This window comes from Crocuta crocuta, unplaced genomic scaffold (genome assembly GCF_008692635.1).
Source record: "Crocuta crocuta isolate KB4526 unplaced genomic scaffold, BGI_CrCroc_1.0 scaffold580, whole genome shotgun sequence".
Taxonomy (NCBI): domain Eukaryota; kingdom Metazoa; phylum Chordata; class Mammalia; order Carnivora; family Hyaenidae; genus Crocuta; species Crocuta crocuta.
The window spans coordinates 667,810-689,061 of NW_027527940.1; the positions used below are offsets into that span (position 1 = coordinate 667,810).

At 39.8% G+C, this 21,252-nt stretch overlaps 1 protein-coding gene across 1 annotated transcript in view; it reads right to left on the reverse strand.

Annotated features, from left to right (window-relative positions):
• CPNE4 (copine 4) overlaps positions 1–21,252 on the reverse strand; it is a 462,890-nt gene that overhangs the window by 399,430 nt on the left and 42,208 nt on the right. The gene's annotated exons all lie outside the window — the stretch shown is intronic.

Below are 21,252 nucleotides of genomic sequence, written 5' to 3' on the forward strand. Positions count from 1 at the left end.
GGGGGGGGGGGAAGGAAGGAAGGAAGGAAGGAAGGAAGGAAAGAGAGAGAGAGAAAGAGAGAGAGAGAGAAAAGGGAAAAAAAAAAAAAGCATGATTTTGTAATCAGTCCTAAGGACCTGGGTTCTAGGCTCTCCTCTCCCATTACCAGCTGTGACCATGTGCAAGTTGCTTGACCTCCACAGGCCTTTTCTACTTATAAAGTAAATTTTTGTAAGAATTCAAGGAGACATGCCTAGTAGAGGATCTGCTCCATAATAGATGCCTGTGGACATAATTGATGTTGCTCAGCAAGGTTTCTGGTTCTTCCTTTTTCCAGGCAAACTTCCCTGCCCGCCACATGACTTCCTTTGGCCAATGAGATGGGAATGGAAGTTACCTATTTCACTCTGATGAAGTTTTAAAAATCAGTGTATGAGCCTCCACTTTCCTTTCCAATGCTCTAGAGATGGTAGAAGCACATTTGAGGTGAAGCCTCAGGTATCATGTGCCCCTAAGTAACTTCAGTGAATATAAACACACACCAACCTCAGTTGGACCTATATTATGAGCAAGAAATAAACTTCTCTTGTATTAAGTCTCCAAGAGCTGGGGCTTGTTACAGTGGCACAATCCAATGGCAAACTTGTAACCAATACCATGCTTAATAAATATTAGTTCCTCTTCCTGATTAAGTCTCATTAGTTCTACATTTCCTTGTTGCATTTTGTGCTTAGAGAATAATCTAATCAAAAAGTTCACTCTGACATGAATAAAATGTTTAAGATTGTTTACTTGACAGGGCATCTGGGCAAGAAGTATATAATTTATTATGGTTTCTTAAAATTAAACTTTTATTTAAAAACAACTCAAGGTAAAAAAAAAAAAAACAACTCAAAGTGGGAAGGGTGATCATCTTTCCCCATGTCATACTTTCTAGGATAGCTGGTGGTACTGCTCTTTATTGCTTTCTCCATTTCCAGAAACCAAAATCCATCCAGAATTTAACAGCTTCACGTTAGAGTTAATTATCTGACTAGATAGCTTATCACAAAACTAAATTTATATGAGTTAGCATATGTATGTATAGGGGTTGATGGAAGATTACTGTTATCTCCCATTACTAATGTGATTATAGAATGAATAAACATAATTAGTTTGAGAGATTTCCTTCTTATCCATTGCTCCAAAACTTAGGAGGTTAAAACAAAAACTATTTTATTGTATCTCATAGGTTTTGTAGGTCAGAAATTTGGGAAGGGTTATGCTGGGTCATCCTTCCTTTCCATGTATTGGAATGTTGCAAGTATGACGCCACTCAGTAGTGTTTTTCTGGTGGTGAATCTGGTCTAGGGAGTCCAAGATGGCTTCTCTCACATAGCTGGCACTTTGGTGGTAATAGCTGGAAGGTGGGGGCTCATCTGACTCTGTTAACTGCAATGCCTACTCCAACATGGTAGTCTCAAGGTAACTGGATTTCTTACATGGTGAATTGAGGTACCCAGAGAGAGTAATGCAAGGCACAATCTGCAATATTTCTTAGGACCTAGGCTTGGAAATTCCAGAAATCACTTCTGCTGAAATTTATTGGCCAAAAAACCCAATTAGCCTCTATGCAGCTCATAGGGAGGGTGATTAGATTCTATGTCTCAGGGGGGAGAGCTACCACAGAATTTGCAATCATCTTTACTATACCATGAAACAGAACCTCTTAACTCCTTCTCTGGTTCCCTATGAAATCTCTGGATCCAAAAATTCTGGTGATTATAATAAGCTTTGATGAGTAAAAAGTAATTGCCTTAGAGTTTAAATGTCTTCCCTGGTTACCCAAAGGGTTTACCTGGATTAATTTACAAAATCTCTAATGATCTACATACTTCCTTGCTTCTCCAGATGTACTCTCCATCATTATTTCCTTGTTATATTCCCTGGAAATCTGACCTGTATTGGCTACTTCAGGGGCTCCCTTATCCTCTGGTTTCTCATTGGATGCAGTCAATGTAAGGTGCTAGAAGGGGAGTGTAGGGCAAAAGGAGAGTGAGCAAGGGCATTACTACCCAGCTTCCTCCTTCCGGAGCATTGTGGTTCGTCCTGTTCCTCTAGCTAGGATGAAGTCACAATTCCTGTCAGGAATCGCCCACTTGAGACAGCTATTTTCTCTAATCTCAATAACACCTCTTATCCCCTCAGGCCTAGCCGTGATAGCAGTTTAAGAGAAATAAAAATAAAGTGCATTCAGGTTTTATTAAAACAATTTAAAATTAAATCTATTTCAGGCCTCTTTGAGAGCAGTGTTGAGTAAAAAGTATATTCTTAGATTACTTTTTGTGTTAACATCAAAATATTTCTTAATGAGAAATCAATGAGATTACTGTTGAATCCATTTCTTGAATGACTCTGTGTAAAAAAGCAACAACAAAACTGCCTACAGAAAGCTGATCATCACGAGACCAGAAGACATGAAATATTTCCTCACTTGAACTAGAACATATGAAATATTCTCTCAGACCACAGACCTGAATTACCTTAGCAAATAATCCTCAAATTTCAGCTTGACTATTCAATACAGTCGAATTTTCCAAACATTTATAAAGCATTATCTGTTGAGCATACAATGGAACCACTTACTTACCTCACTCTCACTAGCCTGTTGACTTTTCATGGTCCAGGATGGGCTTGTGGTTGCCTTTTTGCCCCTTCATTTAGCTCTGTGCCTAGTACTTGGTGGATGTTTAAAGAATGGTGTGGAACAAACAGATAGATGAAGGAATGAATGAGAGAATGGCAATGGACATATACTTAAGAAAATGTACATGACAACCAAAAGTCAGAATTGCGATTAATGAAACTTATCATCCTGTCCTAGGAAGAATTAAAAAAAGAATAAAAGACAAGAAGAAATGCCTACTGTCTCAGAAGAAAGTAAATACTGCTCTCTCAGAGTCTTTGAAGTCAATGAAAAGACTCAAGGTTATACATCATTAATCTCTTGGCACACAAAAGTCTCCCTGCCACCATTAAGTATACGCTCCAGTATGAGGAAGGAAAAGGAAAAGGAAAAGGAAAAGGAAAAGGAAAGGAGGAAGGAAGGAAGGAAGGAAGGAAGGAAGGAAGGAAGGAAGGAAGGAAGGAAGGAAGGAAGGGGAAAAAGAAAAAGTTTATAGCTCTCTGCCTGGTGAACTCCCCAAGTTAAGTTGGCCAACTCCAAGTCTCATCATAGCATTTAGAATCAGTTTCCTTGTCCGGTGTAAGTACACAGAACTAGAAGAAATGATAATTCCTAGTGACTTTTGGTTCTCTTGTAAATAAATAGATGACATTACTGAGAAGACAGAATTCTGGTCTTTCCTGTTGGAATTCCACAGAAGAAACACTGCACCCCACAGGCAGCTGCTCTTCTCATGGAACAAAGGATGTCTCTCACCTCTGGGAGGAATCCTCTAATAGTTTTAAAGGGCCAAAACTACTACACAGCTATTACACCCCAGACTAGGAACTGAAGAGTATGACAACGGGGAGAAGGCCAAATAGTACACAGGACTCAAGCCATGAATAGTTCTACTTCCGAAAGTTAGCTCTGGACTGGACTTCAGTTCTCATCCTACCCGTGCCTTCCCCCCACCCAGGTTACCTTGGACAAGCCATTCATGTTTCTAGGCTTCTGCTTCTTCCTTCACAATTGGAAAGGATAGACTAGGATATTCCTAATGGACTTACCCCAGATCAACCATTCAAAGATAGCACGTTTCAAGGAAAACCTAGCAACAAAGCACTAACATATAAAATGAGAATTAAAGCACAGGGACACCTGGGTGGCTCAGTCGGTTGAGCGTCCAAATCTCAATTTCAGCTCAAGTCATGAGCTCACAGTTCATGCGATCAAGCCCCACGTCAGGCTCTCCACTGAGCAAGGAGCCTGCCTGGGATTCTCTCTCTGCCTCTCCCCTGCTCGCATGAGTGTGCTCACTCTCTCTCAAAATAAACGTTTTGAAAAAACAGAGAATTAAGCATAACAAAAGTCCGCAGCTTAGGTTACTCCCATCTTTTTCCTGTCATGTGTACAACACCCCCTAACTTATCTTTGGCTCCAAATCTCTACCTGGTTGTAATAGCAGAGTGTAATTTAGCACAAACTCCCAGTGAATCTGTTTACTTAGAGAAAAGTCATTTTATGCAACTCATTAGTGGTATGAGAGCCAACTTAAAAGCTACCAAAATCTGAGTTTATGAGCAAGGTTGGAGGTTGTTAAATGTATTCAAGGAGATTCTCAGGTGATCTTGAAAGAATTCCTATGATTTCAAGTTCTACTTGACCTCTGTTCTATGGACTTCATTGTTTTCATCTCCCCAGAGTTCATCAAAGTGTAGAATGAAAAAAAATGCCAATTTTCCTCACCAAGAATTCAATGTGATAATAATAGAAATAAGAAGTGAGAAAGGGGAGATGGAGGAGAAGGAGATATCACATTTATATAGCCCCTAGTATGGAAAAGGCATGGATTCTAAGTGCTTCATATATATTAATTTATTCTTGAGTACCACTCTGAATGGCAGAGAATATATCATCCCACTGACAGACAAGGAAACCGAGGACATAAACTTTTTTTTTTNACATTCCTACCAACAGTGTAGGAGAGTGCCTGTTTCTCAACATCCTCGCCAACATCTGGAGACTAAGGACATAAACTTTAAGTAATTTTCTCAAGGTCTTTCAGCCAATAAATGGCAGACCTGGGAATTAAACCCAGGCAATTTGATTCCAGAGTCAATGCTTTCAACCCATTATATTGAACAACTTCTCCCCACATGGGAATGTATTCCAAAGAAATCTGAAGGAATGTTTTGAATAGTTATAACAGTGCAGAAATGAGTGTGAATGTTTATCTCTAAGGTCAGTTTAATCTGTATATTTATTTAACAATTATCTGGGAAGAATAGAGATGTCAAAAGCACTTATCTTGTCAAAAGAAATTGGTTCACCGAGAAGAGCATTGATGTTTTTCCCCAAGAATTCAGCATAGATTAGCAAGGTGTCAAGCCACAAAACATGCATTCTCTAAGCTCTTTACCCTGACTATTCAAAATATGTTATCCCAAACTACAGGGCCAGACCAGATGCTTTAAATCACCATGGCAACCAGAGTCAGTGGAGATTCCCTCATGTAAAGACAGGAGAAGGGCTGTCATTAAAATTCTGTTTGTGGCAGAAAGGGGGTATTTGGAGAGAATCTGTCTTGCAGGAGATCTTTCTTGTTAGGAAGAAAAACACCCTTGCTTTTGTCAGAACTTCCTGTTCTCAGATCTTCTTAATATAGTTGTTTATTCTTTTTCTCCCTGGAAGAGATTTAAGAGAAGCCTTATCTTCTGCTTCCCTTCACAGCTATACATTGTAAAATCCATTGTGTGTGTGTCTATGTGCATATGCCTGCATTTATACGTAAATATATACATAAACACTAAATGCACATTATATACACACATAATATGCATATTCATACACATATAACACCTACGTACACATATACTGACTTCCCAACTTCTCACCATGGCACTCTCATCTCATGATTCTGACAGATAAACTATTCATCTGGAAGCAGACTCAGTGGAGAGAGAACACCAAGCACCATCTTCTCTCCTGTGCCCTAATGAGAAAGGACCGATGTGGATGTGATCTGACCCAGCAAGGTTGCCCGTGGCAGAAAAAAGTCTCTGCTCGCTTGCTCTGTCCTTCCTCCATGCTGTGTCAACAGCATCAGGCCTGTCTGCCCATCATCTTCCCCATCACCTCAGCCTGTTCAAAAGTGATGCAAGAGAGTATCAGCCATTTTTTCCCAAGTTACACCATTAATTTCAAGCAGTGGTTTTGAAACCATCATCAACTTGAGACTGGGGCACAGAGAAGTTGGCAAAATTTCTCTTGCAGGAGAGACCTGCCTGACAAATTTTAACTAGCTTCTGGAGGTTCAATGAGATGGTGTCAAAATGCCCCTTTCAAGTCGGAATTGATTAGTCAGGAGATTGTAGTTAAGGTCATAAGGAAAAACAGTAAACAGCAGAAGAGTTGGCTTGCAGGAAATACAGACAAAATTACACATTTCCATGGTAGAGTAGAAAAGCCTTGAGTGACAAGATAGGTCACTGCTCCTCATCAGAGTAGGTGACTCAGGCATGCGACTAACTTTCCCTAGATGCCCAGTCCCTCCACTTTGAGAATGAGGAGCTGGATTCAATTTCCTTGTTGCCTCACCCACTGCTCCCAGCCTAGGCTCCTGAGCTATGACAAGCCCGGGTACTGCAACCTCCCACCCCTTCAGCCCTTTTCATCTCTCATCCAGGGAAATCTACTCATGCTGCTTCTACAGCCCCCAAATGCCTATACTGCCAAAATAAACACTGTGACATCTATATCTACAAGGGGAAATGCACAGTCAACCTGAAAAGAATGAAGTGGCTCTGTATCTGTTGATATCCTAAGGCACTCTGCAAAGTAAGGAAATCAGGATGCAAACTGCATATTCTAAGGGTTTCTGTTGTATACAAGTAGCTATAAACTTATACCTGAATACATACACATTTAGGTCTAGTATGCAAAGAATTTATCCAACAAATATATACCAAGTTATGAAGAAATGGTGGACAAATAAATATAATCCTTACAGCATGGCTTGTAACAGCCAAAATGAATGAATGACTAAATGAACGAGTGAGTGAATGAATGAATGGGATAAATGAAATGTCCACTGATAAAAGGCACATAGAATAGATTATAACTTTTCCATACTATGCAACTGTGAAATGAATGAAGCAAACTTGAGGATACTGATATAAAAATACCTCTAAAGATATACTTGTTGGTGACAAGAAACCTTAATAAGCTGTCACTAGTCGTCTTCTTTAAAAAGAAAATCCTCTCTCATTCCTTTCTCTCGTCCCTGTCCTCTCTCCTATAGAGCATTCAATCCTTGGAATATAGAAATATTCTAGTGTATAGCAAAAAAAAAAAAAAAACTCCTTAAAGTTCAAAATATGCAGTAATTTTTTTGGAATCCAAAGTCTTCCACCCAGTTATAATTTCTTCAGTAACTCAAAACCAATATCATGTATACCCAGCTATAAAACCAATACCATATATACAAGTAGAACTCGATTTAGAAAGCGGTGGGCATGGTGAGGACAAAGACGCCTTCCACACCACCACATCTGATGTGATCATTCCCTGGAGTTGAGAACAAGAGGGAATGAAGAAGGTATATGGGCATTTGGCATGGATTCTTTCCCTTCATGTCTGAGGAGCCCAGGAAATGTTCCAGAATGTCAGAGATACTGATATCCGTACTGTCTTCCTGGGGAAACTGAGCAAAGCAGCTACAGCCACACACTCTCCACTGAAGACACTCTGCGTGGAATCCTTAGGGCCAGCTGACACACATCAGTGTGTCTCATGTGCCTCATGAGAGTCCCTGGGTCTTCAGGCCAAAAATTATTGTATTTGGAAAATTACTTATTTTCAAAATAAAAATGATGAGGCAGTTAAAGATACTAGGAAGTAATTGTCTCATCTTTTTCTCCTTAAAGGTTTTCTTTGCTCAAATCAAGATTATCTATCACTTTATCAGGAACATCTGGTTCAGGAGTCTGGGGTGGGAGGGAGATTGACTCTTACAAGGTTTAAAATCTTTTGATACTTTGACCATGGTTTACTTTCCTAATCAAAAACAAAAGTTTGGTTCATATAAAAAATGAGTAAATAAATGAAAACTCAACAATGAGAAGAGAAAACTTTAATAAAATTTGCCTAAGCTACTTCTCCTTTAAGAGATCAGCCTGTATGTGCAATTGGGTATGAAATGCTCTAAGGTATGTAAGTTTATTGGCAGGGTTTTAAATTTTTATTCTAAAGGAAAAGCAGGAGGAAAAGTAGGAAAGGAAAGAAGAGAAGAAAACGAGAAATAAGTCTTCTCCTGAAGTAATCTCCTAAGAGGAATGTCAGAAAATTATGTCTAGCATCAGGCTTCACAATACCCAAGAGGAAAAGTAATTAAAGGAAGCTGGAGGCAGGGTAGGAATCATACAAATGATCAAGGAAATTACTTCTGAGTAAGAGCCAAAGGAAATGACCTGGTTGTGTAATGGCTGGTGAAGGATTTGACAATTGGATTCTAAATATCTGAAAGAAATAAATATCCAACACTAAAAAATGAATAAGTGATAAAGGAAAAATATTTCCCTTCTTGATAAACCCACTTTATGTGATCCTAATTCATTCTTCCCCCCAACAATCTTGGTAAAGATGCAAACCAAGTATGAACTAATTCTGAACAGCAACAATGTTCAAGTAGCCTGGAGTTAAAGGGGTAAACTGAAGGAGACACAGCAGAGAGGAACAAAGACCAGGCTCCTGTTATAGACAAGAAACTGACAGCAGCAGAGAATAGGTAAAAATTGCCAGTTTCCCTCCAGGTTGTATTTCAATTGTTTAAGAAGTAAACCAAATCACGGGGAAAAAAATCTTTACCACATGAGTGATAATCAGTTCAAGCAAGACACCATTTTGTCGTTGCAATAATAAACAGGATACAGTAATAATTAGCCATCACAACACCTCCTTTCATGGTTGTGAAAAGTAGCACATGATAAGAAAAACTCACATCTCAACTAAGACCTGCATCTGAAGTGGCATCTATGCAAACAATCCAGTAAATTCATATTACACCATAAATCATCCAAGAAGAAACTACTTCCTCCAAACTTGCCACAACTGCCACATCCACACACACAACCACTGCTATGCTATTAGTTTCCGGCATCATCTCCATAGATGGTTCTTTAAAATGCCCATTGTATGATCACTGAAACCTCTAGAAACTTGCTACATCTATATCCCTTGCCTTCATTTACCAATGTAATCTATGGGATAAATTCTCTTACCACTAAGACTTTATTCCATTCAGATCTCTTAGCAGATGAACCATTTTAAACTAGTAAAAAGGGTTATGCATATAACGTAATTTAGCAAAAAGACTTTAAAAACAAAGTGTCATGGAGATAAATCAATGAAAATACCAGAATTCAGGGCGCCTGGGTGGCTCAGTTGGTTTAATGTCCAACTCTCAATTTTGGCTCAGGTCATGATCTCACCACTGTGAGATCAAGTTCAGTGTCAGGGTCTGCAATGAGCATGGACCCTGCTTAAGATTCTCTCTCTCCCTCTTCCTCTATCCCTCCCATGCTTGCGTGCACAGGTGTAGTCTCTCTCAAGTAGATATAGATGGATGGATGGATAGATGATAGATAAGAAAATACCAGGCTTCACAAGAGTCCAATCAATCTGCAAATATTCATTTATTGCACACCTATGCACAGGATGCAGATATATGAAGGTCCATCAACCCGACAAAATGAAGGGCTAGATTTAGAAACTGAAGTCACATAAAAAGAGTAATTGGTTTCTGAAATATAATTATTCTATATTGATTTATTATAGTTTCTTATCCTTTTTACCAGGATGAGGGTTTATGGTTCAAGGAAGAACATTAACTTCCACTTTGTGTATTTCATTGCCAGGATCATTGATGGAATATTGTGAATATGTGCTTATGTGAGTTTTATGTCTGTTTGTGTACTAAAAAATTCATATTGATAGAAAGAAGACAAAAGGCCAAGATTTATTTTCATATATATGAAAACTTTAATGTGACTTAGCATGAAACTATCTAAAACTTCTCTGTCCACATTATCTTCATTAATGCTCTGAAATTTATTCCTATGTTGTGTGGGGAATAAGTTTAGGAATTCCCTGAGCTTGCACCAATGGGTTAACAAGGCTTAAGACAAAAGCATCCAGAATAGGTAAACATGGTGAAAGCACCCCCAGCACAGAACAAAATCAAGAGCAGAAAGCTGCTTTCATAAGACAAAAGAATCTAGACTATGTCAACAGGTAAATAGGACAATAGACCACTGCTGCAGAGTGAAATTGCCTGGAGTGAATTAGCAAAAGAAAGGTGCCTTGTTGGCCCTGAGGTAGCATGCTCTGTCTGTCTTATCCCCTAGGCAAGTTAAGATAAACAGACACAGCACCTCATGCCTGCCATAAACAACCATCTGCTCCATGCCAGGATTTTGTTTTGTATTCACCCAAACCCCTAACACAGCAATACCTTCAAAACCCCCTTTCTCTCACACGCTTGAATTAACGATCACTGTTTCATTGTCTCTTTTTGCATGTCCATCACATTTGTAAGCCTTCTGATCCTAATAAATACAGAACAAGGACCCTTACTCAGGGCTCTTGTCTCCTCCCAGACATTAACCTCTTTCATATATTCAATTCTGCATCTGCTGTCTTGCTGGACGAGAGAGAACGCCAGACTCAGTCTGCAGCAATGTTGAAATAATAGATAGTGCTGATTTGAACAAAAGCTTCTTACCAGAGAAAAAGATGAGACCATTACTTCTCAGTAACCTTGTCTCATTATTTTTATTTTCCAAATCATTTGACCAAAATTAGTTTCTAAAAATTTAAATTAAAAAATATTGTAGCCAAAAAAAAAAAAAAGAAACAAAGAAAGAAAAAAAATACTATAGCCACATTAATACTGAATTAGACTTTTGGTGAGTTTTAGATTTTCTTATTAAAAACCACTAACCTATAAATATCTAAATTTTCAGATACTTGAGTTTAGGGCCTTGGGAATTAACTCCAGTTAATTCAATATTTGGCTAAATTTATTAAAAAGAGAGACAGAGAGAGAAAGGGATATTTAAGAGTTATTTTTCTCAAAATGTGTATAATTTTGTACTGCAATTTGAAACACAGAACCCGACAGGACTAATTTACATTTACATCATACCAAGATTGTTTAATTGCTAGAATGCCACATTGCATCTTTAAAATATGTACCTATTATACATTCCTTGCTTCCGTGTAGAGCTACAAGAAAAACCTAATTCATAGCAAAAGAACTCTTTAAAAATATGCAGTAAATTCTTAGACTTCTAAAGTCTTCCACCTAAATATTTACCCAGTTATAAAACCAAAAGCATGTATACAAGTAGAACTCGATTTAGAAAGCGGTGGGCATGGTGAAGACAAAGACGCCTTCCACACCACCACATCTGATGTGATCATTCCCTGGAGTTGATAACAAGAGGGAATGAAGGTATATGGGCATTTGGCATGGATTCTTTCCCTTCATGTCTGAGGAGCCCAGGAAATGTTCCAGAATGTCAGAGATACTGATATCCGTACTGTCTTCCTGGGGAAACTGAGCAAAGCAGCTACAGCCACACACTCTCCACTGAAGACACTCTGCGTGGAATCCTTAGGGCCAGCTGACACACATCAGTGTGTCTCATGTGCCTCATGAGAGTTCCTGGGTCTTCAGGCCAAAAATTACTGCAGTGCTGTGGATACAGGAGAAGCATGAGATAAACACCAAGCCATATAAGGAATTCAGGAATCTTGCCAAAAGCAACCAGACCAGAAGTACCTTGTTTTGGTGGCTGATTGAAGACTTGGATACTTCTACCCAGATCTCAGCATTTGTGCAACCCCTTTTCAAAGAACTATTCCATGGTTCCCTCAGCACAACAAATTGACCAGAGAAGTAATCTTTCCTTTTCAGTGCAGATTTGGGGACATTTTACTCTTTCCAAAGGCCATACAAATGAGCCAAGCTTCCACAAAGATCTCCCAACTCCCCATTCTGTGGTCCTTCCACTGAGCCACTCTGCCTCTAGACAAATCTGTCCTTTATCATAATAGCAATGGATGGTTAAAACAGTACTGTTCCCGATCCACCATAAGATGAAAAGTAAAACCACATACGGGAGAGTGTGTGTGTGTGTGTGTGTGTGTGTGTGTGTGTTTGTGCATATGTGTGTGTGTGATTTTAATCCAACAGCAGCAATGTCTGTGTATACAAAAAGAAATATGCCATGAGATATTTGTGAAAATTGGAGCTGCAACTGGTCTTAGGGGATGAGCTAATGCTCCTTTGACCAACCTAACCTGTCTGTCTCACAGTAATTGATCAGTAAATAAAATTCTGGTATGAGGAACTCCCCTATATATAGCAACTACTAATGAGTGTTTGTGGAGCTACCATACATGTCAGCCCTTGTGCGTCCTATCCCTTTGGCCCTGAACTATTTCTATGCATGTCAGTCCAACTTCCAACTGCCACAACCTACATGTCTTTGCTTGAGGGCTGTCTCTGGTCACTGGATCCTGCTCTGCTTATATACACAGCAGGTTCAGTGCCAGGAAATTCAGAACCAATGCCTGGCAGGAGTTAGTGGATTCATGCATCAGCTTCCTCTATCTTCAGAGTTCACCAGTAGGATTAAATTCCAATTGCTTACAGTGCAAATTTGCTCAATAACACACCCTTTATTGGCTTCCATCTCCTCCTGTCTCACTTCCTCATGCCCTTCCTTATTTCCTAAGATCATCTTTCAAATCTGACATGATCATTTCTTGGATTTGAGAACAAGAAAGAATGAATTTCACTGTGTCAGGTTTGAAGCTTATTTACTGCATTGCCTGTTTTATCTTAATTAATCCTCACAACAATCCAACAATTTTTAATATTCATCTTGTAGATGAGAAACATAAAATTTACAGATATAATAACTTACTACATTTGCTCAGTTAGGAGAAGAGTCATGATTCAAAGGCAGATCTATCTAATTCCAAAGTCTTGTTTTTAACCAAGAATCACAGTCCTTTATCAGTGTAGCTCCACAGGTTTACATATCAAAAGTCTGCAAAAACTCTTGAATCACTATGTAATCAGTGGCATTCAATGATCAATAGAGATCTAATAAGTCACATACCCATTAACTCCATGAGCATACTAGATTCAATGAAAAACTCTTAAGTGAGATGCAGTAATGAATACTGTCACTTCTGCTGTGTTGTCCCTGTACTGAGTAGAACACTGTATTTAATGGCATAAGTAAGACCAGGCCATAGTGACTTCTAGAACCATGATTCTAAGGATTTCCAACCAAGCCAGATGGAAGAAACATAATAATCATGGCCATCTTTTTATACCCCCCCAAAGGAGTGGACACATTTCCAACATTACTTAACATAAACATATTATTAATTGCCAAATGGTAAGTTAGGGCTGGCAAAAGTGAAAGCTTGAGCAGACAACGGGAACCACTTTACAACTACATTGACTACATTAAGCATTGCTCCTTAGCAGTATTTACTAATAGGGAGTGTATGGTGGTAAACAGCTCTCCAGGAGGAGATGGGGGAAGGAACCTGATTGGTAGTGTTTGCCGATTTCTGTGGTGTAAATACTCCCACTACGGCCAATTTCAAGCTATGAATGTGTTGTCATTAAATTCATAATTGGAAAGAGAAGCACAAAATCTGCCTTCCCAAGCCAGTATGAGCCAGCTCTGGCACACCCCTGTTCCCGTGGGATGATGATAACAGAAACCAAAGGCTTAACTATGTCATCTTTGGATTCTAGGGAAGGTGGGAGCAGAGAAAAGCAGTAAACTGATAAAGCAGGCAAAATCTGCTCTAGGCAAGCTCTGCCTCATTCTGCAAGGTAAAGATTGTTCTTTCTCAGCATAGATCAGAGAGGCAAGAGGAGCTGTGCAATATAGGAGGTACAGAGCAGCGGCTGTTGACATCAGCTGCATAGTAGAATTCCCTGAGATGTGTTTAAAAATCCTGCTTTCCAGGCCTCACCCATGGCCAATGAAGTCAGAGCCTCTGGGAGTGGCACCCAAGCATCAGCTGTTAGCGATGACAGGCCAGTGAAAATGAACGCTCTGTGGCCAAATTTATCAAACTTGAATGTGCATGCAACCCACCTGGGTATTTTGTGAAACTGCAGGCTCTGAAAATATTAAGTAAAAAACAGTGGTACTTTATAAGTTCAGGAGCAGGAAAAGCTAATAAGCTAATTAATAGGGAGAGAAGTAAGATTAGTGGTCACCTCTGAGAGAGTATTGACTAGAAAGAAGAAGGAAACCCTCTTGGGTGCTGGCAGTGTTTTACATTTGATCCAGAAAGTGGTAACATGGGTAACACATTAAGTTGTACACTCAAGTTTAGTACACTTTTTACATTTTACTGTATGCATGGTGTATCTCAATGATAAGAGTGGTACTAAGGGGTGGGAAAATGCAGAATCTGATTTAGGAGGTCTGGGTGGGTCCTGAGACTCTGGATTTCTTTTTTTTTTTTTTTTTATATTTTTATTTTAGTTCTAGGAGAGAGAGAGAGAGAGACACAGACTCTGAAATAGGCTCCAGGCTCTGAGCTGGCAGTCAGCACAGAGCCCGACGCGGGGCTCGAACCCACGAACCGCGAGATCATGACCTAAGCGAAAGTCGGATGCTTAACCGACTAAGCCACCCAGGCGCCCCGAGACTCTGGATTTCTAACAAACTCTGAAGCAACACTGATGCTATTGGTCTGACCATATTTTGAGTCTCAAGGCTCTAGACTGGAATCAGAAGTGACTTAGATGTCAACTTGCTATGAATGTTACCTACGATGTGCCAGGCAGAGGGCTGCACCCAGTTGGTGCAGAACATTAAGCCCATGAGTAAGCCTCAGGCACGGTGCTGCCCCTGACGAAGTCTGTCTACTGAGGTCAAACAATTAATGTAACAAATTCATTCACTGATTAAAAATGCCTCAGGGGAGCCTGGGTGGCTCAGTCAGGTAAGCGTCCATCTCTTGATTTTGGCTCAGGTCATGATCTCATGGTTTTTGAGTTCAAGCCCCTCATCTGGCTCTGAGCTGTCAGCACAGCTTCGAATAATCTCTCTCTCTCTCTCTCTCTCTCTCAAAATAAATAAATAAACTTTAAAAAATAAAGAAAGAAAAAAAGGGAAAAAATGCCTCAGCGAGTCCTTGCCATGCTCTGGAAGCAAGTGACATAGACATGAACACATCAGAGAAGGTGCCTGCTCCATTCCCCAGAGTTTATAGATGTCAGGCCAGCAAGTACACAAATACTTATTCATCCCAATTCAGATAAATGCCATAAGAGTAGGGTGAAATGAAGGTGCTGAAAGAAGGCCAATGTGGTTGGAGGGTGAGGAGGCAGGGTAAGTGGTAAGCAGAGTGTGCTGATCCAAGCAGGGGCCAGAGAAAACAGGGCCTTGAGAGCCACGTTAAGGATCCTGGTCTTTATCTTAAGAGCAATGGGAAGCCTTTGAAAGGTTTTAAGCAGGAGGGTGGCATAATCAGATTTGCATTTTTAAAAAGATCACTCTAACTGTAGTGTGTAGAACCCATGGGGGAGGGGGGAGCGCAGAAAGAAGGCTAGTCCAGCAGACCAAAGGAGAGAGGCTATTAGCTTAGACAAGAGTGATGGCTATACAGACAGAGAAGGACACGATTGTCAGAGACTTATAGGGGAACATGCAGAGGTCTTGATGGTATATTGACTATGGGGGTGTCAGAGGTGACTGAGTCACTAGCACAACTATCAAAATGGGAGTGTCATTCACAAAGCTGGGGAAACACTGTCCTTACTGTTGCCATATTTTCCAGGCTTATCAAAAATATCCCAGTTTCATGAAAATTTATTCTTTTCCAGTTAACATACTTTACCAAATGTAAGGCTTTTCCTAGAAATAAATCCACAAATTTAAAAAAAAAAAAAAACTTTGACAAGAATGCTCTCTTTTCCAAAGATCAGCATAGCCCTTTTCCTAGGGGAGGTACACCATAGCCATGGTTCACTCTAATGTCAGGCCTACTGAGGTTTCATTGTGAATATAAAGTCCCCAAATTCAAAAAACTAAATCCAAATTATCTTTCTCTTCATACTTCCCTCCCTTCTTCCCTTTAGTGATCATAAGATAGAGACACATGCTTAGGAAATTGTTTATAATTTTGTGTTCTGCTGGCTTACAGTGTGTTGAATTTACTTCCCAGAGTAATGTATTTTTTCGCATGTAAAACAGTGGGGCTTCTCCCCAGCCTCACTGAGGTATAGTTGAGAAATAAAACTTGTATTTACTGAAGCATACAACATACATTTGAAAAGTACAGTCAGAGTCCACCTGCCTGAATGACTGCAGGTGCCTCACAAAGCATGGTAGATGATAAATATGACCTCAAGGTGACAGGCCACACACCCGGACCCATTACTGTGCAACCAGAGGAAATAAAACTTTTTGGTGGCTACTGAGATCAGATTCAGCACCAGCACATGGGAGAGTGGAGTTGACTGTGGTCTCTGTAGATTAACTAAATGCCCCTAAAAGCACTCACGCTTATTTCAGGCACAAAATGCTGCTTTAGAATACAACATGGTGAGTTTTCAACCATCACTGTGGGTGGGTCACCAGAAGCTTCGGCTACAAATGCACTTATTTTTTAAAACTACATCTTGGGGCGCCTCGGTGGCTCAGTCGGTTAAGTGTCAGACTTCGGCTCAGGTCATGATCTCATGGTTCGTGGGTTCAAGCCCTGCATCGGACTCTGTGCTGACAGCTAGCTCAGAGCCTGGAGCCTGCTTCAGATTCTGTGTCTCCCTCTCTCTCCTTCTGACCCTCCCCTGCTCACACTGTCTCTCTCTCCCTCTCTCTCTCTCTCTCTCTCAGAAATAAATAAAACATTTTTAAAAAATATGTCTTGAGCACTAATGATGGTCAAAACAGAACACAGGTTTGGGACTCCATAAAACCAAGAGTCTTACCCTCACAGAACTATAATCCACCGGGACAATCCAAACAGCATGAAAGTGGTGCTAAAAAGAGAGAGAAGCAATTTTTGTGAAAGGTAGAGGAACGATATATTTTCTCATACTGGGGAGACAGGAAAGGCATTATAAAGACAATGAAATTTGAGGTGGTGGTGGCTGGGAAGTAATAAAATTTCAACAGGCAGAAAGAGTCTGCCCAGGCCAAGACAACTGAGCCTTCAAACCAAGAAACTTGGGGAAGGGAAAAACAAACCAACAAATGAAATTATACTGTGTCAAAAGCCTAAGGAAACGAAACTATGTTTGGATTTTAGAAAATAGCAGTGTGGCGTGAATGAAGGTGGGCTGCTCTGGAATACGTGGGGTCTGAAACAAGTCCAGAAGGCACAGAGTCCTGTGCTAAGGAGGCCAAAATGGGAAACCACTGAAGGTTATGGGGCAAAAGCGTTATGGGATGATAAGAACAAAGCAAATATCAAAGCATTATAAAGTTTTAGTCAAAGCTCCTATTCTCTCCAGTTGGTTTGTGATGCTCAAGTTTTCACTGACAACTTTTTACATCAAGGAGATATTTAAAATTGCTTACCTTTAGGGCACCTGGGTGGCTCAGTCAGTTAAGCATCCAACTCTTGAGTTTGGCTTTGGTCGTGTCTCATGGGTTTGTGGGATCGAGCCCCGCAATGGGATTCTCTTTCTCTGTCCCTCTCTCTCTCTCTGCACCCCACCCTGTTCTCACGATCTCTCAAAATAAATAAACTTTAAAATAAATAAAATTGCTTGTCTTCTTTTATTATTTTCTGTTTATCATTTCAGTCTCTATAGACTTATATGACCACATCTCTAAGAGACAAAAACTTATCTGTATTCAAGTTTCTTTTTTTTTTTTTAATGTTTATTTATTTTAAGAGAGAGACAGAGCGAGCAGGGAAGGGGCAGAGAGAGAGGGAGAATCCCAAGCAGGCTCTGTGCTAACAGCACAGAGCCTAATGTGGGGCTTAATTCCATAAACCATAAGATCATGACCTGAGCCTAAGTCAGGAGCGTAACCAACTGAGCCACTCAGGGACCCCTATATTCAAGTTTCTTAAAGAAAAGACATAGGCAGTAAGGAGTAGGCAGTGGTCTGTGAAAAAATAATTCTCATATCTAAATTCTGCTTGTGCAAACTCTAGGGGTTTTTTCCCCCTAAAAATGTCTTGTTTGAAGGCTGAGTTGAGTTTTGAGTTTTAACCTATTTTTTTTTTAGTGACTAAGTCCAAATGGCCATGGTTGAATTACAGTGGAATAAGTGTCTTGTATGTGGAATAAATGTTTAAGTTCTTTTTCTCTCTTTAACATCCCCCAGCACACACAGAACAAAGCTTTACAAGGACATATTCAATAAGCTACATAACAGAAATGTTACCTGACTTTAGAACTGCATGATGCAAGTGTAGAATGAAATAAGAGAAAATTTGGGCTTCCTTAATTTCCCTGATCTTTTACAGTAAAACAGATATCTAATTTGGGGGTTTATATTTCAAAATGCATTAAAATACTCATTGGTGTCCCTTTCTCTTTCTGTTCCAGTATAGTTTGCTTGTCCAGGATATCCACTGATAATAAAAAAAAAAGGAGAATAATGGAGGCTGAAATGGTAAAGGAGACTAAGGCGCAGGCAGAGCTGGAAGAAGTCCCTTTGCAATGGACCTTGAGAGATACAAGGAATTGTAATAAGAAGGTGAGTCCACACAGAAATCTTCTGTTCTCTTCCACCTCACTGATACAAAGAATCATGGATGGTGCTAAAGTTCTAAAGGAAGAACACATTTGCTATTTCCTTTGCTATGTGAAGCTATGTTGATTGATAAATGGTACCCAGGTTTGGGACCTTTCTCAAAGGGCACAGATAGCTTATGATATTTATGTTGTGCTCAGCATCCTTTTGAAAAACCAAAAGATGGTCACAGAGAAATACTGTTAGAGGTGGCTATTCAAGTATGGGTTGCCTAAATAGAAAACACTCCTGCTTCGTGCGCAGAACCAGCAAGAGACAGCACTGCTTAGATGGTGGTGAGTTCAAGCTCTCCGAATCACTGGCATGACTTTGTGAAGTGGGGCTTCTCTGGGTCAACTCCAAAATCCTAAAGTGAAGCAGAAGTAGAAACAAAACCTTTGGGTAGAGGATAAGCTCTAGAGAGGTTTCTAAACCACAGAGAAGATTCTCTCTTCACAGCACAGTAACTATGAAAAAGGCCACCTGAAAATATGTTAACAGGTGATGGGTTCTCAGTTTAAGATGCCACACTTAAATTTGCCTTAATTATTGCTTGAAATAATATCCCTAGTTTTAAAAGAATTACTAATGTGCTCCTCCTATTCAAAATCACCCTGGAGATCTTTGCTAGTACAAAAATACAAGAAAAAAAAAAGCATACACATTAGAAAGGGAAAAAAAATAACACTGTCGATTTTATCCTCAGACAAAATGATTATCTGCATAGAAAATCACAAAAGTCTACAAAAAAGGCTATTAGAACTGACAGCAAGCTTAGCAAAGTTGCAGGATACAAAGACAATATTCAAAAAGCAATAGCCTATCAGTACACTAGCCATGGAGTGAACAATTAACATTTTTTAAAAGCATTATTCACAGTGGTACGTAAAACGTGAAATCTAAATCTAGATGAAATCCAAATTTAGATGAAGGTCTAAATCTAGCAAGATATGCCCAAGAGCTGTATGCTGAAGAGTACAAAATATTAAAGAGCAAAATCAAAGAAGACCTAAATAAATGGCACCGTGTATGTCCATTTTGTGAATTGGAAGACTTGATATCGTTGTGTAGCTTCAACTGGATACCAACCAAAATATCAGGAAGGTGGGTTTTGTGGCTGTGTTCTGTAAAATACAATCTTACATAAGAAAAAGTTGAAGAGAACTCCAAGCTTCAAGTGCAATGGAATTACAGTTCCAAATGCCAGCTCCTGCTTCTCAAAGTGTTCACGTACCAGCAGCAGCTGTACCATCTGGCCGCCAATCCACAACTGTTGAACAGACTCTGCATTTTTAACAAGATTCCCTGGCAATTCCATTTGTATGCACAGTAACGTCTGAGAAGTCAGTATGATTTTCACCTCCAGCCCTTCCCCCAAACAAATCACTGTTATCCAAAGACGTTTCCCTGATTTAGGCAGCAAAGAGCAGATAAAAGAAATTAATTAAATTCTTTCTAAGGTTTATTTCTTTGGGAAAGCCCCATGTACTGGGCCCCTAAAGCTATCTCTGAGGTCTGAATGAGTAAAATAACTAATTAACTTAATTAACACCTACTCCTCCCTAAGGACCTAGCATTACACCCATAGAGACTAGCATATACGCGGGAGGGCAGATACACAGATGAAATTTTTTTTTTCTGTAACAAAACTGGAATTTGTAGAGAAAAGCAGTTAATCAATGTTAAAAGGATTTTAACCAAAAGCACAATGCCAAATAATTTTGTAATAAAAATGTAAGTTCACTGTCCTCCTTACCGTTCAACTTTTAAGATATCATTCTTTCTTCACTCCTACCTTGCTGAGTAATTTCCTCTAAGGTAGCTTTAATTTTATTTTATCTGTTCTCAAAGTAGGATTCATACACACACACACACACACACACACACACACACACACACTTTTAAGGGAATTTCAACACATAGCTATTTCAGGGGTTGAGCCAGGTCTTAGATATTTCTGTAAAATTATCAATATTTTCTTTAAGTTTGTGTGCATGTTTTATTTCTAAATCCAGGACCCAGACCTTTTCTCCTCATAGACCTCTGAACACTACGCTACCCTCCCTGACTTTTGGCTCCATATAAAAGTCCTGTCGTTGAACATGCTTCCTTATCTTCCTGCAGAAAGTCCATTCACAAAGCTGGAGGACAGGCTCTGGCATCACGGATCCTGATAACCTGCATTTTCCTGGCCACATAAGCAAGACGTCTTGGGGTGAGAGACCATACCATAAAATGAGACCTCTCTAGAAGGAAACTAGCTAGTCTTTGGAAAGCCTGCGAAGAACATGTAAAATGAGGGAAGCCAGTGAGAACCATTTAGTTTAGAAATGGCCCAGGAGCCTAGCATCATGGGAATCTTCCCAACTTCCTCTGTGGACTACCCATTTCCGAGACATCATCTACAGAAGGCATGTGGACTGCTTTCTGATCACATATTATTAAATAGTTTCGTAAGCTCTCTCCTCAGCATGGTTTCTAAGAGACGCTCGATTCCCCGGTTCACCAAAAAGATTACTTATAGCAAATGAATTGCCATCGTGGCATATTCAGCAAGGAGCAGCTCAGAATTTGTGGTATTTGATTATGGCAAAGAAACATTACAGAGAAGCATACATAGAAACCACTGGTCAGTACACTGCCTCTGTCAGCACCACATGTGTTATAGCAAGGGCACCACTGACCTCATGCTGCTGAACTTGGGAGAAGTGTCATTCCTGTCCAGTATCTGACATTCATCAGCCTGCTCCGTTGTGTAAATATGCTGTTGATCAAGCTTAAACTCAGCTTTTTTCCCCTCTTGAAGTAATTGGCTGTGACTC